This window comes from Balaenoptera borealis (genome assembly GCF_965194805.1).
Source record: "Balaenoptera borealis genome assembly, chromosome: 9".
In the NCBI taxonomy this organism is placed as follows: Eukaryota; Metazoa; Chordata; class Mammalia; order Artiodactyla; family Balaenopteridae; genus Balaenoptera; species Balaenoptera borealis.
The window spans coordinates 105,136,188-105,152,474 of NC_138873.1; positions in this window are offsets into that span (position 1 = coordinate 105,136,188).

The window sequence follows — 16,287 nt, forward strand, 5'->3', positions numbered from 1 at the left end:
CTTTTCCCATATAGGCCATTACAGAGTACTGAGTAGAGTTCCCTGTGCTATACAGTAGGTTCTTATTAGTTATCTATTTTATATATAGTAGTGTGTATAAGTAAATCCCAATTTCCCAATTTATCCCTCCCCCCTTATTCCCTGGTAAACATAAGTTTGTTTTCTATATCTGTGACTCTACTTCTGTTTTGTAAATAAGTTCATTTGTACCCTTTTTTTAGATTCTACATATAAGCAATATCATACAATATTTGTCTTTCTCTGTCTGACTTACTTCACTCAGTGTGACTATCTCTAGGTCCATCCAAGTTGCTGCAAATGGCATTACTTTGTTCTTTTTTATGGCTGAGTAATATTCCATTGTAAATATGTACCACATCTTCTTTATCCATTCCTCTGTTGATGGACATCTAGGTTGCTTCCATGTCCTGGCTATTGTAAATAGAGCTGCAATGAACACTGGGGTGTGTGTGTATCTTTTCAAATTATGGTTTTCTCTGTATATATGCCTAGGAGTGGGGTTGCTGGGTCAAACGGTAGTTCTATTTTTAGTTTTTTAAGGAACCTCTATACTGTTCTCTATAGTGGTTGTACAAATTCACATTCCCACCAACAATGTAAGAGGGTTCCTTTTCTTCCACACCATCTCCAGCATTTCTCATTTGTAGATTTTTTGATGATGGCCATTCTGGCCAGTGTGAGGTGATACCTCATTGTAGTTTTGATTTGCATTTCTCTAATAATTAATGATGTTGAGCATTTTTTCATGTGCTTTTTGGACATCTGTATGTCTTCTTTGGAGAAAAGTCTATTTAGAACATCTCCCCATTTTTTGTTTGGGTTGTTTGTTATTTTGATATTGAGCTGCATGAACTGTTTGTATATTTTGGAGATGAATCCCTTGTCAGATGCTTCATTTGCAAATATTTTCTCCCATTCTGAGGGTTGTCTTTTTGTTCTGTTTATGGTTTCCTTTGCTGTGCAAATGCTTTTAAGTTTAATTAGATCCCATTTGTTTATTTTTGTTTTTATTTTCATTAGGAGGTAGATCAAAACAGATCTTGCTGTAATTTATGTCAAAGAGTGTTCTGCCTATGTTTTCCTCAAAGGGTTTTATGGTATCTGGCCTTACATTTAGGTCTTTAATCTATTTTGAGTTCATTTTTGTGTACAGTGTTAGGAAGTGTTCTAATTTCATTCTTTTACATGTATCTGTCCAGTTTTCTCAGCACCACTTATTGAAGACACTGTCTTATTTCCACTGTATGTTCTTGCATCTTTTGTCATAGATTAGGTGACCAGAGGTGCATAGGTTTATCTCTCGACTTTCCATCCTGTTCCATTGATCTATATTTCTGTTTTTGTGGTAGTACCATACTTTGTAGTATAGTCTAAAGTCAGGGAGCCTGATTCCTCCAGCTCTGTTTTCTTTCTCAAGATTCCCTTGGCTATTCAGTTAATAACCTTAGGACCTTTATCAAAAATTACTTAACCATATATGTGGGGATTTATAGCTGGGCTCTGTATTCTATTCCATTGGTCTATATGTCTGTCATTATGCCAATACCACATTGTTCTGTACTATAGCTTTGTAGTAATTGTTTAAATTAGGAAGTGTGAGACCTCCACTTTTTTCTCTTTTTAAGACCTGTTTTGGATATTCAGGATCCTCACATTTAATTTTGACTGCTCATAATTCCAAAGTTTTAAAAATCAGAGACATATGTATGTCTAAACTAAACATTTATATATGTATATAAACTATTTTACGCATTGTGTTGCTGTTAGCAACTGAATTTCGTGGTTTATTGTGTGTTCTTTAAAAAGTGTTCATTTTTCAATTAATATTTTTAGACTTATGAGTCCTGAAGTATGAATATTTCTTTGCTGTTCATTTTCATTTTGTAAAATGACTCCACAGATAACCAGAATAACATGTTGCTCTAATAGTGGATCCCACATCTGTCTGCACATATAATTCTCCTTATGATGTTTAGAAATAACAGCTAACCAGTCATGTCCCCATCATTGGGAATTCTGCTATAGTGAGTCTGTGGTGAGACTTGGAAATTTGAGTTCTTTGTCTGTTCTGAAGGTGACTGTAAGCAGAGGTACTTACAAATAAATAGTTTGAATAAAGATAAAACACCTATCTATTCTACTTTGCCCCTATTTGAGTAGGAGAGAGGAGTAGAAGATAAAGTGAGAAAGAGATAATTTGAGAAAAATGTGGTGATCAAGGCTAATGAAATACATAGTGATTATTAGTGTCTTTACTGAAGGTAAACATGATGCCTAAACTTTCAAGCCATATAAGAAAAGTTTTGGTATTTACTGTCATTATGCAGCCTTTAACTAAATTGTATGAAGAATTAGTTAAATAATTGTCTCATTTTAATGATCCAGCATTAAATTTTCTCTATGATTATTACAAAAAATTGTGTGGTGTATTATTCTTTCTTTTTGATCCACATTTTTTGTGTGTTTGGCCTGGAAAATATTAGCACATATAAAAATAGGAAAAGAAAAAAAGAAAGAAAGAAAATAAAAAAGAAAGAAGGAGAGAAGGAAGACAAAGAAAGGAAGGAAGGAAGAGAGGGAAAGAAGAAAAGTAGGAAGGAGATGGAAAATAAAAGAAGACCAATATAACTAAAAGAAGGAAAAGACGGAAAAAGAAGGAAAGATAAAGAAGGGAAAAGGAGGGGAAGGGAGGGGAGGGGAAGGGAGAGAAGGGAAGGAAATTACTTCCAGTGTTTAGAATCTAGAATTGTTACATAAAATTTTAAATTCCTGGATTTTCTTAAAAACTTTGAAACAGCTGGACATCCCAAAGTCAACGCATGGAAAAAGCAAGGAAACAGCTAGTTGGTCCTTCAGCTTGGCAATCGCCAAAACTCCATAGAAGCTGTTAGCTATTTCTGCCTCACATGTATATTTTCCATTATTAATGATGCAACACACAACTGGCCTTTTTAGGTATTGGTGTTTGTTAATCTAGATCTCAGTAAAATCATCAAGAATCCTGCTATTTGTACTGGTTTATAAAATGCAAAGCCATATATAAATCCTTTCTTCTTCCTTTACTCCAATGATAGTTTTCTCCTGGGCTTATTCTCTGAGTTCAGCAGATAAGACATCTCATCCTTGCTTGACTGTTGCTGCTTTTTTTTAAATGTTAATAAAATTTAAAATTAATCAGTGTCATGCTTAAAACAAATTCAGTTATAAAACAGTAATAAGACTACAGGAGCAAAACAAAAACTCAGTATTATCAGTTCAAAACAAAATTCAGGATGAAGCAATACATTGTGAAAATTATATTAACTATCCCAAGCTAGAAGCAATTTGCTAAGTTGCTTTTGCTGTGCTTTGATAATATAAGTTTAATTTGACTTTTCAGAGTATGAATTTGACTGACTGAAGGAAGTCAATTAAATCGAATCTGTTTTAAAAAATTTCACATTAAATAAAACAACTAGTTCAATCAGTTAAACATTGAAATAAATTTGGTGTGCACAGTGAAACTAAAACTTTCATCAACTTGTTATTACTTTAGCCAGGACATTTGAAAACAAATTTATGGAAATGATTAGAAAAGTGTATTACCAATATGCACAAAGTAGTTAGTTTTATGAAAACTGAACAATTTCTGGTCTCAGCACTGTTTATAAATTATAGACTTATGCATGGACATCAAATAGTGCAAATAAAAGTGATGAGAGTAAAAGAGTGCCAAAGATCCAGCTTGTAAAAACACTTTTCAGTTTTTGCACTCATCCATTTCTCTTGAAATTCAGTGAAATTTATTAGATTTTTCTTATAACAACTAAAATGTATGGCACTTAGAAATCCTTTTTGGATTTAAAAATATACCATTATCTTTATTCTGGTATTATTGATGACACACATAATGGATTTTAATTTTAATTTTCAAGTATGGAAAATTTTTCAGAAAGAAGTAGAAACTTATACAATTGTTTAAATGTCCTAAATCAGGTTTAATTTTTTTTCTTAAAATAAATAGGTTACTTTACATCTCCTAGTCACTATTCACTTATTTGAGAATAAAACATGTTTCAATATTTGATATAATAAACATCATTTTATGCTTATTATATAAAATGTCATAACTTTTCTGATATCCTGGTGTATCAAAGACTTATTCTTTGGTGCCTTCTCAGCTAAAGTTGCCTTTTTTTCTGATAAATGTATTGTCCCTACCATCTCCTACCCACCACTTCCAAAATGTGGACACCTCAGAAGTCCTGCTAGGCTATAGGACCCAGTGTATAGTTGACTCTCACAGGTGAGGATAACAGACCCAAGCCAGAGATTCTTCCTCCGAGGAATGTGGAGTTGAGTGTCAGAGATGCTGCTCCAACTCTTCTGATTGCTGATTCTGAGAGCATGTGACTGACTGTGATGCTGGTTCACAACTTCGTGTGGCTGGTTGGTACCCTCAGAGTGGTCACCTCAGTACATCCCAGCGCTAGAGGGCATAAAAAACAAGTGAGGGCATGATAATCCAGAATGATACAAAAGAGGAAGCTGATACACAAAGCGTGCAGTGCAGAATCATGAATAACCATGTTTGTCTTGAATATCTATCAACTGGGGAAAAAATGGACATTATTTAGGGAAAGTGTGATATGAATATACTGTCTCCCCAGCATTGAATCCACTTACATTATTTGGAGGTGACCATGGAGAAGAGAGAGTGTGGTTTTAATTGTACAAAGGGTAATTTGATTAAATTAAGTCCAATTTATCTGTAGATGTCAAAAAATGTTGGCTGTGAAAGCAATGAATCAGTTATACTGGACAATTGTCCAAGCTACTCAACCCAGAATCTTTCCCTATGAGACCAACCATGGCATCAATCCGTGTGGACTGCAGCAAACACGTACTGTCTACATGACTGAGCTACTCTCACCGTAGTACTTGAGGTGAGGACTGGATGAGTTATTTATTAAACTTTCCCTCTATTAAACTATAGATGTGGAAACTTGGGAGTTGTGAGATCAGCAATCCAATATTTTGTGTGGAAAGAAGCAAGAAAAGCAAGGTGCTTATGAGTTCTTTAATACATTTCTGGAATTAATTCTCCTCTTTTCTGAAAACTGGTGGTTTTCTGTGTCTTGAAATGGGGTGATAACATAATCAAGTGGGAAAATTTATGTCAGGATTCTCAATTAGTCCAATGTTCTGGAAGATGACATGAGCAGGAAGAATTACCCTGAAACATTTATACAAGCTTCCCAGAATTCTTCAGGAAATGTCACCACCTGCTGTACTGCTGCCCAAGTCAGAACAGGGAAGTCATTGGATATCCCTATTAGACATACCACTTAAGGGATATCCCTTAAAGACATATCCAGTCCATCACAGAGCCCTTTATAAATTTCCCTACAATCTGTCCACTTCCCTCCACTTTACCTGGAACTAATTTTGATTAATTCTTTGTTAATTTTCACTTGATTACTGAAACACTCTGCAATAATTTCTGTACCTCCAACTTCTCTTGCTATAATCTATTCATCACATTAGTCAAAGTAATATTTTAGAAATGTAATTCTTACCATGTCACTACTTTACACAAAATTATTCAAAAATTTCCCATAGCCTTGTTTATAAAATCTAAAATGATTTGGTTACTACCTAAGTCTCCAGCCACACTTCATATTTTTATTCTTTTAGCTCTAAACGTTCTAGATCATGGTTGAACAACCCTGGAAGTGTTGATGTTTTGTACCAGATAATTATGTGTTGTGAAGGGTTGTCTTGGCATCATGGAATATTTAACAGCATCTCTGTCCTCTATTTCTTAGGTACCAGTAGCATCACTGTAGCTGTGATAAAACATCCCCAGACTTTGCCAAATGTCCCCTAAGGTCACCATCATCCTGGCTGAGAACCATCACTCTAGATACATGTTTTTTTTGTTTTTTTTTTTTTTTTTTTATATATTATAACACTGTTCTTCTTTTCTTTTCTACCTCAAATCTTTAAAAATTATTGTCTTCTTCCTGGAATGCTCTTTCTGTACTGCTACTGATTTTCCTACTGATTTTATGTCACTTCCTCCTAATGCAGTACACTTATTTAGTTTTACTCTCTGACATCTTTTATTTCATTCTTTCAAATTCTCTGCCTTTAATTCCCGTGTCATCTTATCAGTTTCTCCAATGTGCTCTGTTCCTGCTCATCACAAGAGCTTTGCTCCTGCCCTCTTGAATTCTCTGATAATTGCCCATCCTTCTTCTCAATGTATATTCACCACCTGTGTTGCTTCCTTCAAGAAAACCTCCTTAGTACCGCAGACTTCATGGGTCTGATTTTTGTTGTTGTTAACATGCGCATTAATAATTGTGTTCCTTTTACTCAGAACACTTGCCTCTGTTTGCCTTTTTGTATATATTTGTGTAACTATCTGCCTAACATATTTCCCATCCACAAATCTTTCTACTCAGTGAGAACAAGAACCATGGTGTGTGTGTGTGTGTGTGTGTGTGTGTGTGTGTGTGTGTGTCTCACCACTGTATCTCCACACATACCACAGAGTCTGGCACATAACAAACACTCACTATGTATTTGGTGAATGAGAATAAAGAGGAGCACTGCTCACACTTATAATTGGATGATTGATTACCTATGTAATGATGCTTCCAGTATGGATCATAAGCTGCCTGAGAGCTGGGACCTTGCCCTTGTTTAGAACCACTATACATATAGTGCATAATGAAAGTTCCCAAAAATATTATTTTCAAGGAAATGAAAACTTTCTAAAAATAACTCACTGTTTGTTAAAAGTTAAAGATGTATAAATTTTTAACATTTACAATTAAAACATGGACCTAAGACATCTGCTGGCCCACTTTTATGTATTTGTTATTCATTCTGTAGATGAACAGTATGAATTAATGGTAGGCTAATACTCAAATCTGGTCTCCTAATACTTAGTTAAACATTCCTTTCTTAATTGCTTAATATCACCTATCAGATATCATTGAAAACTACAAAATACTCTGTGATGTATGTGTTCAAAACTCTAATACACCTACAAACACCATTGTTAGTATGCAATACTTGTCGATTTACCTATATTACACTATTTTACTTTCCTATTCAGTCTCTGTGTAGCTTCCTACAGAATTTCTTCAATAACTCTTTTTGCAATAAGTTGATATCACAGTAGTATCATATAATTAACATATAGTTTTAATAAGAATACAACTTTGCTGTTATTCTCATGTTATTGTCATATTTAATAAACTTATTTAGCCAATGTAAATATAGACTCAGATCTATAAACTACACAGAAAATAAAAGGCCTTAAATTTTTGAACTAACATTACTGATATCAGGATCCCTTATTACCCAAAAACCATTTAAACTTTATGGAATATGAAACAGATTGTTATCAGTCTAAGTATTTTGGACCATCATACTAATAACTGATTCCCTAAAAATGTGGGGAGCCCTGTATAAGATTTATCCTAACCAAGCTCAAGTACTCTGGGAGACCAGAGACCCATTTATCAGGAGAAAGCCTGTCGCTCATTAATGAACAAAAAGACATTAACATGACTCAGATCCTGAGGAAAACATATGTAACAGGAAAATTTAATTACTCCACCTCTGCTATATTGAACATCGAAAAGCAGAATTTACAAAGCATGCTCACAAACCCCCTTGGACACAAAAGCTGCATGGATTAAATAGCATCAATACCTAGGTATGGTGTACTTGACAAGCTGATGTCAGCATGCCATTTCTAAAAAATAACTCTAGGGTTGGCAGGTGAATCACTTCCTACATTACCAACCATGAAAATGGTGTAGTGCAGGCCTTGTGGGGTGAAATACATATGAAAAAAATCCTGTTTTCTAGCTGCCACAGAGCTAGGATAAAAATTTGTCTTACGTTAATATTTTGTTCTTAAGAGGTTGGTTTGTTTGCTCCAGCAAAAGCTTTGTATCCATCACATCCTGGGTGCCTTTGATAATGTATACAGCTTTTTACAAACTATTGATGAATATTAAATCTAGAAGAAGGAACAGCAATCTGTCAAGAAAAGAATTTCCTAAAGTAGAGATCAGCAATGTCCTCCTTTAATTGATTTATTTCACTACTCACCATCCAAAAAAGGTGACTTGAAAAATATATGCTTCATTCTAAAATAACAGTATACATAGCAAGGAAGTTTTAAAAATAAAGTCCTATTAAGTACATTGCCAGTAATTTATAACAATATTAAGCTACTCATTTCCTCAAGTCCCTTTCTTGAAAGTTAAATATTCACATTGAATCAAAGAAAATATCCTTTCATTTCCCATGGTTTATTGTTACATATACCTAAATTTTTATTTTAATAAAAAATAATTTATAAACCAAGGTTAATGAGTCATATAAATATATTGGTCATAATGAAAAGAAACATAATTTTCATCTTTCTGAATTTTCTTGTAATGAAAAGACACAACTTTTAAAAAATCCCAACATTGTCAATTAGAAGTTCTAAATTCTAAATTAAAAATTTCCCCTAAGTAGAGTTGTGTCTTTAGTACAGTTACTTCCTTAAACATCGGCTGATGAGAAAATGAGGATGTTTCCGTGAATTATCTTAAACATACATTTCAAACTCCATTTATGATTAAGAAGCAAAATCATGTTCGTCTGAATGAATGACAAAGAGCAAGAAACTATATTATGTCTCGAAGGTTACTTTTAGTAATGAAATGTTCTTATATAAATGTAACAGAAGTCAACACCGAGTTCTGGGTGCAGACGTCCTCCCTACAAAGGCGGACTAATTCTCCATAAGCGGCTCACGTGGTTCTTTCTGTTGAGTTCCAGGGCTGCCGCTGCTTCTCCTGCGTCCTCACTCAGGTCAAGAAGCAAAAAATCATCTTTAGTGGAAAGCTGTGACATCCTGAAAGCAATGGCTTGATACCTGCTTTTGTAAATTTTTCTCATTTGGTCTCTTCTTGCTTTCTTTTCCTTTATTGTTTGGAATTGGTTATATGCCACTGGAATTAAACTTGAACACATCTGTCCTAGCTTGGAAACACAACCTTTACATCTTCATGTTCAATCGCTATTTTAGCCCCTTCTGTTCTGATTTCTGTATTATTTTCACAGATTCCTGCTGTGCTCATTCATAATTACCATTCCTGCCCTATATTTCACTTCTCTGCAAGGGAACTCTTGCGATATGTATTTTTTAATTTTTTTCCATGTTTGCTTTATTTCAAATGTTTTTACGGTAGGCATCCTCACATTTTGATCACAATCTCCTCTCTTTGTTACTCATCGATGCTTTCCCCATACCCATTCTCACCTCGTGAAGTAGCTGCTAATTCTTTGCCATTGTTGTCACATCTCTCACCTTTCACAAACCTAACATAGCTAATAGTCTATTTCTTCCTGAACTTACCCCTCTCTCTGCCTTCCTGTCTCACTAAATGACACCACAATCACCTAACTGCTTAAGACAAAAATTTACAAGTCATTTATAACTTCTTCTTTCCTCACCACTGACGTTCAAAACCTTTGTACCCTTGAATTCTAAAATACGTATCAACACCAGTCACCTTTTACTGCCTCTATTTCTACTCCTGGTTCACTCTACTATCCTCTCTTATCCAGATTGCAGTAGTTTAGCTGCTTTTTCTGTTCCAGTGGATTCCCACTGTACTTGAAGTTAAGTCCAAATTTTTCTTTTATATATATGTACATATGTATATAAAAAGGCTCCTGCTTATTCCTCTTGACACATTCTTTGCCACTCCCAACCACTTAAGTTTTTGTTTGCTTGCTTGGTTTTTGTTCTTAATGTTTTATGAAAAAAAAATATTTATCTTATTCCCAATATGGAGTCTTTATCCTTGTTGATCTTTCTGTCAGGGATGCTCTGTTCCTAACTTTGCTTGACTGGTCCTTTCTTACTATACAGAGTTCAGTCCACATGTGACCTCCACTGGGATAGCTGATTTGACTGCTCAAACTGCCAACCACCATCCATATCCTCAACCCAGTTAAGCTCAACTACTTATTTTTTATTTACTATCTTAATAATAATGTAACTGACACTTTCACATGTTTAAAAAGTTTTTACTTTTTTATGTGCTATCTTCCCACAATAAAATAATATACTCTAAGTAAGCAAGAACCTTAACTATGAAGTTCATCTTGGCTCAGAGTTGAAAATCAATAAATACTTAATGAGTGATTGAGTAAGAAAATCCACTTTGCAAGTGATAACTCTTTTATATACTAAATCACCAAAAGAATTATAGCTAGAACACATCTTAGAGTTATCTAACCCAACAGACTCATTTTATAAATGAGAAAACTGAGGCCAGGATATATTATGCAACTTGCTGAAATTCACAGATAGCCACTAGTAGCATTAAGACTGGAATGTGTACTTCCCATAACATGCAGAAAAACTGGGGCAAAGGAAGAAATGATCCATATATTTTTGTATGACTTTCTCTCTGTCATATTATCTGTTTCATCATGTCATATCCTCCGTTTCCCCATTAGGCACATTTATTCTCTTTCAAATTTATTCTTACAAAGCATATCATAACAAATCCAAATGCCCGCATATTCATGGGTTTAGGGTTTTACATCCAGGGACTCCACAAGTTCTCATGAGGCTTCAGCAGAGGGAGGGGGAAAATAATCATTGTGAAATATTCCCAGAGAATTCTGAAATAGCAGAGGCATACACTGCAGGAAAAGGTCCTTACCAAAACCTTAACCTCTTAGGTGAAATGCTCCAGTCTCCTCTGGCCTTCCTGTCTCACCTAAGGAGGAACAAGTTGAGAGACACTTGCAAGGACACAACCCAGGGATACAAGTCTACTAAAAAAATGAGATATAATCATAAAATAATAGATCACTTCCGCCACACACACACTATACTGTCACATCAATAGGGCTCTTTATATTAACAGTGGTTTACAGCTGAGAGATTTATAAGAAAGACTTGATCTAAGCAGGAGTTCTTAGGGAATCCCAAAGGAAATTTTGAGACAAAAATAAGGGCACTAAAAGGATTTGAACTCTCTAACACCTGTGACTACAGCAAATATTAAACACAGCTCAATTCCTGGCCAAATTAACATAAAAACTCACACTAAAGGCCTATTTACCTCATTTCCTATCTGTTATCATGTTTGACTTTCAAAAACAACAGAAAAATTATAAGGCATGCTAAAAGACAGGTAAAAACACAGTCTGAAGAGATAAAGTAAGCATCAGAACCAGACTCAGATATGACAGAGATCTGGGCAATATCATATAGAAAATTTTAGATGACAGTGATTAATATGTTAAGAGCTCTAATAGAAAATTTAAATAATATGCAAAAACAGATGGATAAAAGTAAGAGAAGAGGAAAGTCTCAAAAACAATCAAAAGATAATACTAGCAATCAAAAAACTGTAACATGCATGAAAAATGACTTTGATGGGCTCATTTATAGATTGGACACAGACAAGGAAATAATAAGTGAGCTGGAAGATATGTCAGTAGAAACTTCACAAACAAAAATGCCAAGAGAAACAAGGATGAACAAGAAAAAGAACAGACTATCCAAAAATTGGGGGGTGATTTCAAAAGGTTTAACATATACATAATTGAAACAACAGAGAGAGAAAAAGGAGAAAAGGTTATAGAAGATACATTTGAAATATTAATGACCAAGAAGTTTCCAAAATTAATGACAGACACCAAATCTCAGAAAGATGTTCAGAGAATACCATGCAAGATAAAAACTAAAAATCTACACCTAGCTCTATAATATTCAAACTGCAGAAAATAAAAGGCAACAACAACAACAAAAGTCTTGAAAGAAACCAAAGGTGTGAAAAAAATCTAACATATAAAAAGAACAAGGACAAGAATTACAGAGGACTCTCATCTGAAACCATGCAAATAAGAGCAGAATGGAATAAAATACTTGAAGCATTGAAAGAAGATTAAAAAAAGAACACCCACCTAGAATTCTATATCTAGTGAAATTACCCTTCACAATGAAGGAGAAATAAGGAATTTCTTAGTGAAACAAAAACTATGGTAATTTATTGCCAGCAGAACTATTCTGCAAGAAATGCTAAAAGAAATTCTTCAGGTAGAAGAATGATATAGGTAAAAAACTCAGATCTACATTAGAAAGGAATGTCATCAGATAATAAATAAATGAAGGAAAAGTAACGTCTTATTTTCTTAATCTTCTTAAAAATATTTTTTAAATAGTGGTAAAATATACATAACATAAAATTTACTCTCAACATTTTTAAGTGTACAGTTTGGTACTGTTAAGTATATTCACATTTTCGTACAACCAATCTTTAGAACTCTTTTTATCTTGCAAAACTGAAACTCTATACCCATTAAGCAATAATTTCCCAATGCTGTTGCCCTCACAACCAGGCAACCACAACTTTACTTTGTCTCTGTGAGCTTGAACTAATCTAGCTAGTTCCCTAAATAAGTGGAATCATACAGTATTTGTCTCTTTGTGAGTGGCTTATTTCACTTAGCATAATATAGCCAAGGTTGCAACATGTGTCAGAATTACCTTCCACTTTAAGGTTGAATTATATTCCATCATATGTATATACCACATTTGATTTACCCATTTATCTGTCAATGAACTCCAGGTTGCTTCCACCTTTTGGCTATTGTAAATAATGCTGCCACGAAAATAGTTGTACAAATATCTGCTCATTTCCATGCTTTTAATTATTTTTGGTATATACCAGAAGTGGAAATACCAGAACATATGATAATTCTATATTTGTAATTTTTGGGTAATTGCCATACAGTTTTCCATAACACTGCACTATTTTACATTCCAACCAACAGTGCACATGGATTTCAATTTCTTCAATCCTTGTCAACCCTTGTTATTTTCTGGATTTTTTTTTTTTTTTTTTGATAATCATACTAATGAGTGTGAGGTGGTATTTTCTTATTCTTAATTGATTTAAAATATAACAGTTTGCTTAAAATAATACTAGTAACAGTGTATTGGGAAATTACAATATATGGGTAAGGAAAATGAATGAAAACAATGTCATACAACATGGAACAGAGGAGTTGGGAATACCATGTTGTATGGTAAATTTGTTATGTGAGAAGTGGTAGAGTATTACCTGAGGAAGGACTTTGTTTGGCTGTAAATGCATCTTGAAAACTCCAGGAAAACCTTATTTAAAAATAAAAAATATAATGAAAGGAGATGAAATGTAATCATATGAATATTCAATTAAAATGAGATTGCAGAAAGAATGAGAAAAAAAGAACAAATGCAACTAATAGAAAACATCTCTACAAAAACATGGTAGATAATGATCCAGCTATATCAGTAATCACTTTAAATGAGAATGCTCTAAATACACCAATTAAAAGACAGAAATTTTCAGAGTAGATTAAAACAGAAACACAAATATAAACAAAACCCAGCTATGTATTGTCTAAAAGAAATCCACCTTAAATATAAAGACTTTGAAAGTTTAAAAATAAATAGATTTAGAAAGATATAACACATAAATCCTAATGAAAAGTAAGCTGGAATAGCTATATTAACTTCAGAAAAAGCAGATTTCAAAACAAGGAAATGATCAGGGATTAAGAAGGGGATTGTATAATGTCAAAGGTAACAAAGCTTATAGAAGACAACCATCCTTAATGAAAGTGCACCTAACAACAGTGCATCAAAAGACGTGATGCAAAAACTCATAGAACTGCAAGGAAAAAAGAAAAATTCACATTATACATGAAGACTTCAACAATCTCTTTTAGTAATTGATAGATCAAGTGGACAACAAATAAGTGAGAACATAGTTGACCTGAATAGCACTATCAGTCAACTTGATGTAAATGGCATTTATGAAATAGCACATCCATAACATCAGAATATACATTCTCCCCAAGCTCATATGGAACATTCACAAGCTAGATCATATTCTGGGATATGTAACACATCTCAACAAACAGATTTATAAGAATAGAAATCATCAAAGTGTATTAGCAGGCCACAATTAAATGAAATAGAAATAAAAAACAAAGATATTTGAGAAATTCCCAATATTTGGAAATTAAACACCACAACTTATAAACAATGCATAAGTCAAAGAAAAGGTCTGCACATAATTGTTTAAAAATATTTTGAACTAAATGAAAATTCAACTTATCAAAATTTGTAAAATCTAGTGAAAGCAGTGCTCAGATGAAGTTATAGCAATAAATGCATATCTTGTAAAGGAAAAAAATAAGATCTAAAATCAATCATCTACGCTTTCATCTTAGAAAACCAGAAGAAGAAGCTAAGCCAAAAATAATCCAAGGAAAAGAAATAGTAAATATTAGATCAGAAATCAATGAAATTGAAAAGAAAAAAATCAACAAAACCAAAAGCAGGTTTTGTAAAGATCAATAAAATTGATTATCTTTCGGCAAGCTTAAAAAAAAAAAAAAAGATAAAGAGAAAACAAAAACTACCACTATCAGAAAAAAAAGCTGTCATCTCTACTGATTCCATTGCCATTAAAATGATAATAAAGGAACACTACAAACAACAGTATGTCCACAACTTTGATAACTTAAATGAAACAGACCAATTGTGTGTAAGACACAAACTACCAAAACTCACATAAGGAAAAATAGATAATCCAAATAGGTCTATATCTATTATGAAAATTAAACCAATAATTAGTAGCTACCAAAAATGTTTTTGTGTGTGAAAAAATAAAAAGTCCTCGTTGATTTTACATGTGATTTCTACTATATGTTTAAAAAAGGAATGGTACCAATTCTACATGATCACTTCCAGAAAATAAAAGCAAAGGCAACACTTTCAAACTCAATCCATGAGGCCAGACTATCCTTATATAAAAACCAGATAAAGACATCACAAAAAAAGAAAAGACAAATATCTCTCATGAACATAGATGAAAAATCCTCAAAAACTAGCAAATAAATATTAAAAATGTATTAAAAAGTATACACTCTGACCAAGACAGATTTATTCCAGGTATTTATTCCAGCTAGGTTGTTTCAATATTTCAAAGCCAATCAATGCAATCCACCACACCAAGAGACTAACAAAGAAAAGTCTTGCCAAGATCCATCATGCATTCAAAATAAAAACCCTCAGCAAACTAGAAGTAGAGGGAAGTCCCCTCAACTAGATAAAGGACCTCTATGAAAAGCCCACAGCTAACACCATATTTAATGGTAAGAAGCTGGATGTTTCCCTCTAACATCAGGAACAAGGCAAGGATGTCCCCTCTCACTACTGCTCTTCATACGGGAAGTCTTATCTAGTGCAGTAAGAAAGGGAAATAAAGGTATAAAAATTGAGAAATAGAAACAGAGCTGTCTTTGTTCACAGATGACATGATTGTCTGTATATAAAGTCTTAAAGAATTAATAAAAAGCACGATGAGAGTAAAGTTTGAGGATTCAGGTTAGTACAGCTGACCCTTGAACAACTCAAGGATTAGGGACACTGACCCACCATGCAATACAAAATTATGTGTATAATTTATAGTTTGTCCTTTTTATATGCAGCCTTGGTATCTGTTCTTCCTCATATCTGCAGTTCCTCCCTATCAGAGAATTCAACCAACTTCAGACCAACTTATAGTATTTACTGCTGAAAAAATCCACATATGAGAGGTTCCACGCAGTTCAAACCCTTGTTGTTCAATGCCCAACAGTATACAAAAGTTAATGTCTTTCCTATATACCAGCAGTGGAAAACTGGAATTGGAATTTTAAATTTTTTTTAAAAATGCCATTTCAATAGCACCAAGAATATGAAATATTGGATATAAATCTACCCAATATGTACAGGATCGATATGCAGAAAACTACAGAACTCTGATGAAAAAAAGTCAAAAAAGACCTAAACAAATGGAAAAATATTACATTCATGGATTGGAAAATTCAGTGTTGTCAAGATGTCAGTTCCTCCCAAATTGATCTATAGAGTCAATGAAATCCCAATCAAAATTCTAGCATAATATTTTGTAAATATTGACAAAATGACTCTAATGTTCATATGGAAAGATAAACAACCCTGAATAACCAATAGAATATTAAAGAAAAATAATAAAGTAGGACTCAAACTAGTTGATTTCAAGTCTTTTTATAAAGCTACAGTGATTAAGATGGTGTGACATTGGTAAAAGAATAAATGCAGATCAAGGAAAAGTTACAGTATAAAAATCTGTCCTTTACCCATTATCTCTCTCCACATCATTTAAA